Below are 12190 nucleotides of genomic sequence, written 5' to 3'. Positions count from 1 at the left end.
GAACTTATATACATCAGAAACAAATGACATGTTCAAGACCACAAGGAACTATCCTGTTGCTCGGGTATTGAAGGCAGGAGGAGAATGAGTCTTCACATCTGTTAAAGAGCTTGTGGGCCACACAGTGGTCTCTGGCATTCAGGAAGTCAAAGAGCTCTTCTGTGCAATTCTCTTCTGTCTGTGATCAGGAAGATACACTCTGATCACAGAGCTCTAGCCATTCCCAGGCCTTTATACATTTCACCAACTGCTCACATAGCTCTCTCACTGATGTCAAGGGATTCACTAATTCTTGCATTTCCTTTTCTTCCCCTTTAGGGTCTCCAGATCCGGTAAGCATGTTTTGTTCATCCTCTAGTCCCATGTCAGGATACGGTTTGGGGCTCCATAGCAGGATCAACAAGGATACCAAGAAGGACTTGTCTGCCCCCAATTTTTTTAATGAGAATTTTCTGGTTTAGGTCCATCTTTTATCAATCAAGTGAGATGAATTTATTGATTATTTCATGTTCTGTGAAACAACTGTTGGAAATTAGGACTAGGAAGAAAAATATTCATGGACACCCACTTGGAGATTAATGTTGTACCTCAAACAGAGAGAAGTAGGAACATCCCCTCTTGTTGGGAGCTATTAATATAAGCACAGCCATTATGTCCATTGAGCTGTGGCAGGCTTGCTTTTTTAGAGTTTGTGTTTTGCACACCAGTACCTAATCTGCTGAGTCAGTAGGCATGTGTTTATATGGTGGAGTTCACAAGTATTTGACCGCTCCTTGACCCTCAGATACAGGTGGGAAAAAGAGCTGTTGAAGCTAATTGAGTTAAGCAAATGGTGGCTGTCTCTGATGTTCTATGTTGATATTTTAGGGAAGATGGTTAAATGGTGGAATTCACAACAAGTATTTTACCATTCCTTGACCCTCAGGAAAAGGTGGGAAAAAGAGCTGTTGATGCTAATTCAGCTAAGCATCTGATGTTCTACTGTATACGAAGGCTGAGCTAAAATAAACCGGGGCTGCAGTCTCTACTGACAGTCCTCCCAAGTATCTTTTCTCTGTCTCTTGTTTTTCTTTCAATCCTCACTCCCCCTTTCAGGTGCTGTTCATCTAAGGCCGGCTGGCACCGGCAGCCTCTCCCCACCAACTTCAGCTAGCCAAATAAAACAGTGAGTATTCATAGGTTCTTGCTCAGTGTCCACCCTTCAAAGCCAATGCATCTGTAACCTTCTTTAGCCTATTTCCTTGAACTCCTGCCCGAGCCATGCCCACTGTGTGCTTCTGCTCTCTGCTTTCTTTCCCATACCGCAGTCAAATCACCCCTCTCTCCTGAGCCTTTACCTTCACAACCTCTAATGGACCTTTTCTTCAAAAATAAAACAACAACAATACTAGCAAATACCTATTTAGTACTTATGATGTATCCGAAGTGGTTTTAAGTATATTAACTTCTTTCGGCCTCACAACTGTATCATATGATCCTAAACTATAATCATAAACTTCATTCTTTATCTTTTCTTGTAATACATGTATATATGTAACTGTATATATGAAGAAAAAGTGCTTGCTGAGTCTGGTCTATTTCACTTAACATATGATTTTCCATCTAGTTCCATCTATTTTCCTGCAAGTGTCATTATAAACTTCAGTTATCAGATGAGGAAACTGAGAAAGAAAAGAATTAAGTATATGACTAAAATCAGAGCTAGTAATTCATAGCGACAGGATTCAAGCGTGTGTCGGGCTTAGTATTCCTCTTAAACAAATGTGCTCAAAACCTCTTTCATCTTACACACACACACACACACACACACACACACACACACCCCTAACCCCCCACTAGAGACTTCCTTTGGGGTTACTCTCTCCCAAGCATGCAAGCACAGTGTCTCTCTCACTTTCCCTCCATTCTCATTTTATTTATTTTTGTATTCAGATTGATATTTCTGTGTGTGCATATGTGTGTAGGTACCCTCAGAGGCCAGAAAGGGACATCAGATACAGATGGTTGTGAGCATCCCAATGTGGGTGCTAAGAACTGACTTCTGGGCTTCTGCAAGAATAGCAAGCAATCTTAACTGCTGAGCCAGCTCTCCAGCTCAGTCTTATTTTTTGTGGAGATATGATATTATATACCTCACCATCTTTAAATATCTATAATGTTATATATTTTTATTAAGCCTCAATGTTTTTACAAGCCTTCTATGTTCTATCCTTACTGGATAATAAAATCCTGCCTAAAACCAGGCCCTGAAAGCTTCTTAACCACTGCTTATGAGAAGAAACTCTAGGGAGATGAAGTTATTGACATAGCTATAAGGTGAGGCCAAAATATGTGTGGACACAAAGGCCTTTGTGTAAAGTATATATAACTATCCTGCTCTGTTCCCCATCTTGGGGAACTATAAAAGTGCCTCCAGGAATTATCCACAGAAACATCTGAACATCCCAAGCTTAATGTAATCACATATGAAATGAAGCCATTCAAACCTTACATGCTAGTCAGTTGTCATGGGAAACACCTCCAACCTGGATCCATTGTATCTTTCAGCGCATAAAGCCCTGAGATGGGTTGTTTAGCAAAAGAGTTAACTTGGTATTTGACTCTAGGCAGATTGGTTACAAGGCAACATCAGCATCATCACAATTTGTTTTTGAATCAGTGTCTCAGGGTAGCCTAGGCTTACCTTGAGCTTTCTTTGTAGCCAAGGATGACCTTGAACTTCTGATCCTCCTGAATGCTTGGGACCACAGGCATGTGCCACCATGCCCAGGTTACGTCATGCAGCAGATTGAATCCAGGGCTTCATGCATGCTAGGCAAGCACACTACTAGCTGAGCCACATCCCCAACCCTCATCACCTTTATATACTATAAATTCTAGCCTCTCCATTTAGGGACTTTTGATTTTCAAGGGCTTAGGTAGAAGTTTTAATTTTTTCTTTATTTCTAGAGTATTGATTTTTCTCTCTTTACTGCTACTCTTTTGAATTCTCTTTAGTCATGTTATTGACACTGATCGGCTAGAATGCAGCAAATGTTTAGGAAAGAAGATGAATATTTTAGCTTGTCATTTCTATATTATTTTTTGATTTATCATTTTAAATTTTTTTGGATTTGTTTATTTTTATTTTATGTGCATGAGTGTACTGTCTGCATGTATACAAGCGCACCCATGTTGTGCAATGCTCAGGAGGACAGAAGAGGGCGTCAGATACCCTGGAACCAAAGTTACGGATAGTTTTTCGCCATCCTGTGGGTACTGGAAACTGAACCTGGTTCCTCTGTAAGAGCAGCCAGTGCTCTGAACTGCCGAGCCATTTCTCCAGCCTCTGATTTGTTATTTTATGTGTATCAGTGTTTTGCTTGCATGTATTTAAGTGCACCTGTGTTGTGCAATACCCGCAGGGGTCAGAAGAGGGCGTCAGATCCCCTGGAATTGGAATTTCAGATGGTTGTTAGCCACCATGTGGGTGCTGGGATTCAAACCTGGATCCTCTGGAAGAGCAGCCAGTGCCCCTAAACACCGAGTCATCTCTTCAGGCTCCCACTTCTGTATTTCTGACCAGTTAATTAAATATGTCCCTAAACACACCATGTGTTCTGGTGTCCAGATGTTTTTTAATGTCTTCAGGCAAGGGCACCCGAGTCTCCTCATGTATTCCTACCCTGGTCCTTGTGCTGATCTTTGTCCTGTACCCAGGGCCTCAGCTGGAATGTTTCCCTTCTTACCACCCGTGTTCTGACACTACATCCTTCTGCATTTCCAAGACCTGTTCCTTCCATGGAGGACTGAGGCTCCAAGTCCTGCTATGGATAACACTAACAGCCTCCTAGCTTGCCACCCTTCCCACAGCCCCTCCTGCCCTCCTGCAGATTGGCACAGTGCTGCCTTCTCTGGTAAACTTCAACCAGCCTGCTGCTTGAAATCCTCCAGGGTACCTCATAAACTTCTGAGTAAAATTCGCCCTCTTTGTGATCTGACCCCAAATGTCCTTTTCCAGAGTCTCCCTAGCTAGGACTCTGGGCTCTGATTAACACTAGTCTACAATAGTGCTCGGAGCCCTGATGTTTTTGTTTTTTGTTTTTCCTCACTCTCCTCTTAGCCAGGAGAGTCCTTCTTGTCTGAGTTAGCATCATCTCACCTTTCACTACTTAACTCAGGTACCCCTCACTCCTGGACACCCTCTGTCATGATTGTTCCTAGTCTGAGCTCCTGGAGTGCCTTCCAGTTCTAGCCCAGCACACTCCAGTGCACTGGGATTCTCTTTACTTGTGTCTTTCTCCTACACTATCAATCCAGACCCTTCCCCATATGTCTGGGTGGGTGCTCAGACATGAATGAGTACAGAAAAAGATAAACACTACTGCATGGAGAATCCATCTGACTTCAGTAGTACAGAATGTGTTAACTGGTCTGGGAATGGTCACTGTGCTGAAAATGTAGTGTCAAAGCAACAGTCCCTGAGTCCGCGTTTGCTGCTGCTGTGGCCTGAATTGTGTCCACCCTTACCCCTACCCTCCAAAAGAAATTTGCATTTTGATCCTCTTACCCTTCTGTGATGATATTTGGAGATGAGGCCTTTGGGAAGAAATTAAATTTGAATGAGGTCATGAGGGTGGGGTCTGATGCAACAGGATTCATGTTCTCATAAGAGACATTAGCCAATTCCCTGACACCATTTGGGTGTTCAATGCAATTTAGTGCTAACATTAATCAGAGTTAGCAAAGATGCCACAGGCTAAGCGTTCAGTCCCACAGTACTTGACTCTTCACGTTGGCTGCCAACAAATTACAAGTAGTAGGTCCTTGTGTCATCCATAACTTTTGTCCAACTTGACTACAAATCAAAACTTTCCATGACCCTCTTCGTGAGCTCATTAATTTGCTAGAGTGGTTCTTAAAACTAGGAAAATAGTTGACTTATATGTCAGTTATTACAAAGGATGTGTCAGTCAGATGGAAAGGTACAGAGAAGGTCTAGAAAGATCCCAAGAGCAGCAACGAAGTCCCTATGAAGTTAGGGACCCACCACTCTCTTGGCACGTGGACACATTCTCCAACCTAGAGCTCCTTGAACCCCATATTTCAGAGATTCCTATGAAAACTTCATTATATAGGCATGATCAATTATTAACTCAATTACAAGCTCCTCTCCCCTTACAAAGATGGCGAGTAGACTAGACGTTCTATGCGTGGAAGGCAGCCTTTGTTCCTGCTCAAGCTGAGGTTTGCATCCAAAACTTTCTGCTTTTTCTTCCTTCCAGTAAAAAGCGAAATTTGCTGGTTCTCGGAATATAGGGCTTGAAAAACAAGCAGCACTTTGGAAAATGTGCTGGGATCGCAGATGCCTATAATTGACAAGTTGCCGCCTCCATCATGGTCCAGCAAACAGAGATGTGACAGGGAATTCAAGCTCTCCCTGAGGGAGACGCCCACTGTATGCCTAACAGAGCTGAGTGATCCATCCCTGGTGATTGTGTAAGACTCCGGGCTGGCCCCAGCATCTGGCCACAGTTTCAGCATCCTGACGTCATTTATGCTCCACGAGGCTCTTCACTCTTTAACTCAGCCAGAAAAAAATTGTCAGTTCTCAACTTCCACGGGTGAATCAATACAGTGAGTAACAGGAAAGAAGTTTCGGTGGTTTACATTTTTGACTTCTCAGCGCCCACTTGGAATGTATAGGGTGGTCAGGGGCTAACGGGCAGTAGAAGTCCTTCTGTATACTGCATGTTATTTTGACATTGTCCTGGCATGAGGCAACATATCTACTGAACATGCTTCTGGTGGTTAATCTATTTCTAAAAATTTTATTTATTTTTATGTGTAAGACTGTATTGCCTGCATATATGTAAGTGCACCCATGTCATGTAATGCCCAAGGAAGTCAGAAGAGGGTGTCTCCCCTGGAAGTGGAGTTATGGGTGGTTGTTAGCTGCCCGAACCTGGGTCCTCTGCAAGAGCAGTCAGTGCTCTTAACCACTGAGCCATCTCTCCAGCACCATGATGGTAATCCTGACTGTTGACTTCATGGTATCTGGAATCAAGTGAGATACATATCTCTGGACAGGGTCGGTGAGGGCATTCAGAAAGGAGTAACTGAGGGGAGAAGACCCTCCCCCAAAGGGCTCAGAACCTTCTAGCAGTGACCCAGATATAAAGAGGTTCAAGGGAAAGCCCACCTTCACTTCCTGCTGGTGAGCATGTCTGTCTGTGCTGTTGCTTGTTGCTGCCATCCTGTGCTGACGTCAGACTCCAGTTCTTTGGGTTCCAATGTGAACTGAAGACCAACAATCCTCTAGGAAGCTTCCAGGCCTACAGCACCAGATTCAGACCACTGAGGCATCTAACTTCATGGACTGGGCAGCTACTGGATTCTCAGTCTTTCTAACATGAGTTTTCCAGCTATCAGTTGTGAAGCATCGTAGTAAATCACATACATGTACACATATATGTGCACACATTCACTGGGCGTGGTGGCACATGCCTTTAATCCCAGCACTCAGGAGGCAGATTTCCATGAGATCGAGGCCAGCTGAGTCTCCACAGCGAGTCGAGACGGGCTGGGGCCACAGGGAGACCCTGTCTCAAAAAACAAAAACAAAAAAGACACAACCCATCATGGGAGGACAGATGGAAGGGGTGGGAGGCAGTTGGCCACACTGTCTAGGCAGTGGGGAAGCAGAAAGCCTACGGAAAGTGAGGCCAGGCAATAAAACCTCAAGGACCACCCCTAGGGATCTACCTCCATCTTGCAGGGCTCCACCTCCTAAAGGTTCCACAACTTTCCCAAAATGCTTTCTCCAACTAGGGACCAATTATTCAAATTCATAAGCCTATGGGGCACATGTGGCATTCAAATCAAAGCACTACAAAGGTCATTGCCAGATGCAGCCCCTTGACCTTGAGCCACAACCCTGAGCAGAAATAAGCCTGTTACATATTATGTGGTATTGTGGTTTTTTTGCAATACAAAATGGACTAGTACACGCTAGTGGATTAGAAAACCTCCTCAAAGCAAATTAATAGTCTATTAATATCCTCAGAATAAATTTAGGAAGCCTAAGTTTCACATACAGCTTATTAGGTAGCTGCTATAGTAAATGGGAGTCTTTTTAAAATTTGCAGACCCAAATAATATATTAGTTGAGGTTCTTTCCTGTGTGTGTGAAAAGGGCTTGCATTGGGCTGGAGAGATGGCTCAGCTAGTAGAAGTGTTTATGTGCAGGCCTGAGGTTCTGAATCTGATCCCCAGATCCCACATAGTGGCAGGAGAGAACTGATGAGGGTTGTCCTCTGACTTCTGCATGGGTGTGACACACACACACACACACACACACACACACACACACCAAATGATTTTTTTAATTAAAAAAAAAATTTTTTTAATTGTGTGTGTAAGAGTATATTGCCTGCAGGTAGGTAGATGAACTCGTATTGCACAATGCCCAAAGAGGTCAGAAGAGGGTGTCAGACTTCTTTGGAACTGGAGTTATAGATGGTTGTTAGCTGCCATGTGGGTGCTGAGACTCTATCCCAGGTCCCCTGCAAGAGCAGCCAGTGCTCTTAACTGCTGAGCCATCTCTCCAGTCCTTTAAAAATTTTTTAAAGAATTGCTCATGAAAGGACCGGAGATATGGGCAACAGCAAAGACCTGATTAGCATGTGTGAGTCCCTAGGTTAGATCCCCTGTGCTTTGGGGAGAAAATCATTATAAAAATTCCAAAATGTAGAGTAGATGGACTTATTTGCTCCTTCCTTAATTCTTAGTGATTCAATTGTTCACTGAATCAGGAACTGAACATAGTATGTAAATTTTTAAAAAGCCTTTTTTTGGAGGGATGGCTCAGTGGTTAAGAGAGATTATTGCTTTTGGAGAAGGCCCAGGTTCAGTTTCCAGGCACCCACACCAGATAGTTCACAACCACCTGTAACTTCAGTTCCAGGGATCAGATACCCTCTACAGGCACCTGCATTCGTGTGGTACACATAAACTCAGGTAGGCACACATACATATACATAAATACAAAAATATTTTTAATTTTTAATTTTATGCGTATGAGAATATTGCCTACATGTATGTAAGTGCAATGCCCACAGAGATCAGAAGAATGTGTCGAATACCCCTGGGACTGGAGTTACAGACAATTGTTACCTACCATGTGGGTTCTGGGACTCAAACCTGTGTCCTCTGCAAGAGCAGCCAGTGCTTTTAACTGCAGAGCCATCTCTCCAGTCCCATAAGTAAACTTTTTAATAACATTTATTTATTCATTTATTTGCGGAGGGGGCACACGCATGCCATGGTATGCATGTGAAAGTCAGAGGACAACTTGTGGGAGTCAGTTCTCTCCTTCTACCATGTGGATCCTGGGGATCAAACTCGGGTCAGGTTTGGTGGTGAGTGTCTTTACCACTGAGCTGTCTCACTCACTGGCCCTCTAGGCATTTTAATTGAATGCCTAGTATATTTACTGGGACCAGCTCACAGCTTTTTCCCGTGGTAGGAATTCAGATTTCAACTTGTAGTTCTTAGGAAGCTACAGAAGGATTTAAAGCACAACATGATCAGAATTGTGTATTAGATCAAGAAATCCCCTAGGAGTGTGTTGAAAGGAGCAGGCTTGTGGGAAATTATGATACCACCAGTGAAAGACCAAAAGGGAGAAAAGTGACCAGACGCAGGGGGCTGGAAAGGACACACTTAACCACAGTAATATTTATGGGGTAGAATTAACTGCAAAGCTTTGAGGTCATCAGAGATTTATCGCCAGAACAAAAGGGTTTGATCTCAAAAGTTTTGAAACATGGTCAAAATAAAAAACAAAACAACCCAAAGGGCTTTCCCCGATACTTGTCAGCTGTGGTAAGGACAGGCAGAAGAGACCCTGCCTCGAAAACGACGTGGAAGGCAAAGATTGACACCCGAAGTTGTCCTCTAACTCCCACAAGCACACGAGTGCCCACATACACAGGCTTACACACATGTCATATATATACATAGACAAAATTAATCCATACATAATAATTTTCAGGATATAATTCTATTGAAAAAGGGAAACATTTGCCTTAGGGCAGTTTTAGGTTCAGAGATTCTTTGGCAAGTACAGTTCCCATACACTTCCTGCCCCATACATACATAGCCTTGGCCACTAACAATATCCTCTACCAGAGGGGTACAGTTGTCACCACCAATGAGCCAACACTGCCACATCATTGTTCCTCAGAGTCCACAGTTAACAGTAGGGCTCCCTCTTGACCTCACATGCTCTATGGATTTGAACAACATATAATGACATGTATCGTGACAGTCTCATAGAAGACTTTCACCCCATCCCACCCCCAATTCTTGCCAACCATTGATGTTTGAACTGTCTCGACAGCTTTGTCTACTCCAGAATGAAGCCATGCAGCCTTTTCCAATGTGCTGTTCACTTAACAGGATGCATTCAAGGTTTCTTGGTGGCTTTTCATGGCTTGATAGCTCATTCATTTTCAGTCCTGAATAACAACCATTGTTTGGACATTTATAGATCCATTCAGTCACTCTAAGGCATCTCGGCTGCGTTCATGTTTTGGCATTGTGAATAAAGGTTCTATAAATATCCATGTGCAGATTTCTGCGTGGATATTAGTTCTCAACTCCCTTGAATAAATACCAGTACCCGAAAGCCATTGTTATCCCCAAGGTCATCCGCTCTTTCACACGTGTTGTCTCCTAGGAGTTTTACTAGAGTCAGTTTTTGCAAAGGGTGTAAGTGTAAGGTGTCTACGTTAGTGTTTTCCCTCTTGCCGTGTGGATACCCACTTGTATGAGACCCAGTGTTGAAAAGATGGCCTTTTCTCCATTGCGTAGTGTTTGTTCCTTGGATGTGGTGTGTTTCTGTTCTCTCTTCTGTTCCATTGATCTACTTGTCTATTTTCTGACAAAAAGAAATAAGGTGGACGGTAGAGAGTGATGGGGAGGGATAGTGACACCCTCCTGTGGCCTCCACGTATAGGCACACAGGCATGGGCACTCTCACACACAGCTGCACACACACAAACACACACACACACACTCACACACATAAAATCTTAGTAGAAATAATTGTTTCAGGTGTAGTATTGGCTTTGGGCCTAATTGTTTCTTAAATGTACTTTCAATAACTTCCCTAGTGTAAGGCACAGCTTCACTTCCACTTCCAAAAGCAGACACTGCCCACGCCCTAAGTTGTTTGGGAATCCTGTGACCTTTCGGCTTCAGGCTTCGCATTCACTCCTTTCATGACTGCCAGCTCACATACCACTGGCACATCAGCTTTCCACTTTTGAAAAGGTTATGTGTCTGCCCCACTCCCATTGGCTCATTCTTGTAAATTTATGCCTGTGAAAGACAACAAGGTGTTATTCTTGTTTTTCTAGGGTTTGGGGAGTCACTGAGAGAAGGCACATTGTGCCCAGTCCACCATTCTTAGCTTTAAGTCTTTCATACATGTTGAATTTTCTATGTATTCATGGTATAATGCATGTGTATATGCATGTTTTCATGTGTCTGCACATATGTATTTGTGGGTACATGTGCACGTATGTGGAGGTCCGCAATTGATGTTGACTGTCTTTCTTGACTACTCTCCTCTTTATTTATTGATACAGGGTCTCTAGGTGAACTTGCAGCTCACTAATTCTGGCTAATCTAGCTAGCCAGTTTGTCCCAGTGAGCCTGTCTCTGCCTCCTGAGGGTAGGATTACAGGCAGCCACCATGCCTGTCCAAGGGATCTGAACTCTGATCCTCATGCTTGTACAAGTATTGTATCCACTGAGCCATCTCCCCAGCCTGCATCTTGCTTTATTGCTGCATAATAAATATTAATGGAAAACAGTGACCCTCTCTGGAGCTTGCTTGAGACATGACAGTTCCGATGGAACAAGTTGTTCCCAAGTGTGTTTCCTTTCACCCCAGTGCCTGCCTTTGTCTTGTGTGTGCCTTGGTAATGTCATCACTCAGGTTTTAGATCCTGAGCCTGTGTCCCTCTGAATACCTCTAGATTCAATGATAGTAGTTGATCTGGACTTTCTGACTCTGTCCGGCCAAGACACTTGCTGTAGTTTGGTATGATTTGATTGTGTCCATCAAAGGTTCACACGCTCTGAGCATGGAGGTGCTGAGATGACAGAACCATTAAAAGCTGGGGCTGATGGAAGACAACTAGGTCATGTGACACCATCCTCAGAAGGGATTAATGTAGGTCTCCTAGGACTTGCTTAGTGCCTCCCAAAACAGATTGTTACAAAGGAAGTTTGCACCTTTCCAGAATTCCTCTTCTGCATGTACCATTGACCACCTTTGTACGAGTTACCACCACTGTGATGTGATCTGCCATGAGCCCACGCCAGAGCTAAACAGAAGCTGTGTTGCACTCTTGAACTTCCAGAACTGTGAGCTTCATACACAAAACTATTCAGCCTCAGGTACTTTGTTATCACAACAAAAAAATGGATGAACACAAGTCCTTTCTTGATCACTAACCTTGGTATGGACAGACTCATTGCCAAAACTACACCAATGGTCCTGATTCCTATTTTGTTACTAGTCAGCCCTAAGTCACAGCCAAAGCCCTCATAGCTGAGAAAGCTCTGGAATACGCTGACTTCTAAGGCAGGTATGCCTTCTCAAATAGGGAGAAAATGTGATGAAAGGGCCATTCTACTCTACAAAGTCTGGAATACTGTCAACCTGGATCTCATTCTGGCTGCCATGATGAGGATCTAATCTTGCCTCCCTACTCTGAAACCCAGATGAGACTTTCCCAGAATTATGATTTATCCCTAAACATTTTGTATTTTTAGGAAAATTTTAAGAGAAGGTCTTTACAAGACTTGTTCTGAAAGCTGTTTGCTTTGCCCCATTGATCCTCACTCTCCACATAATCTGTGGGAAGAGTGAACGACTTGCCCTCTGTAAAGAGGAAAAAAGGACACAAAAATAAAAACTCCTTAGAATTCTCTGGGGGAGCAACATGGAATTAGAAATGGAAAATGAGGCACCAGCGGTCCATCCTGTTTACCTCCAGCAAGCACTGCACAGGGGACGCCTAGACCACAGGATTGGCCACACCAGAAATGGCTGTTGACTCTTTGTTCAAATGTGATATATTTTCCACAGAACTTGATTCTGCTGTTTGCCATGACTGCCTGTGGCCACTGGGTT

General features: G+C 43.5%; 1 pseudogene; it reads right to left on the bottom strand.

Moving 5' to 3' along the window:
• Positions 1-13: 13 nt before the first annotated feature.
• On the bottom strand, positions 14-364 carry LOC103730026 (annotated as a pseudogene).
• Positions 365-12190: the final 11826 nt, after the last annotated feature.

This window comes from Nannospalax galili, unplaced genomic scaffold (assembly GCF_000622305.1).
Source record: "Nannospalax galili isolate Female #2095 unplaced genomic scaffold, S.galili_v1.0 scaffold612, whole genome shotgun sequence".
Lineage (NCBI taxonomy): Eukaryota > Metazoa > Chordata > Mammalia > Rodentia > Spalacidae > Nannospalax > Nannospalax galili.
The sequence above is the reverse complement of the archived record's forward strand: the minus strand, read 5'-3'. Positions and strand labels throughout refer to the sequence as shown.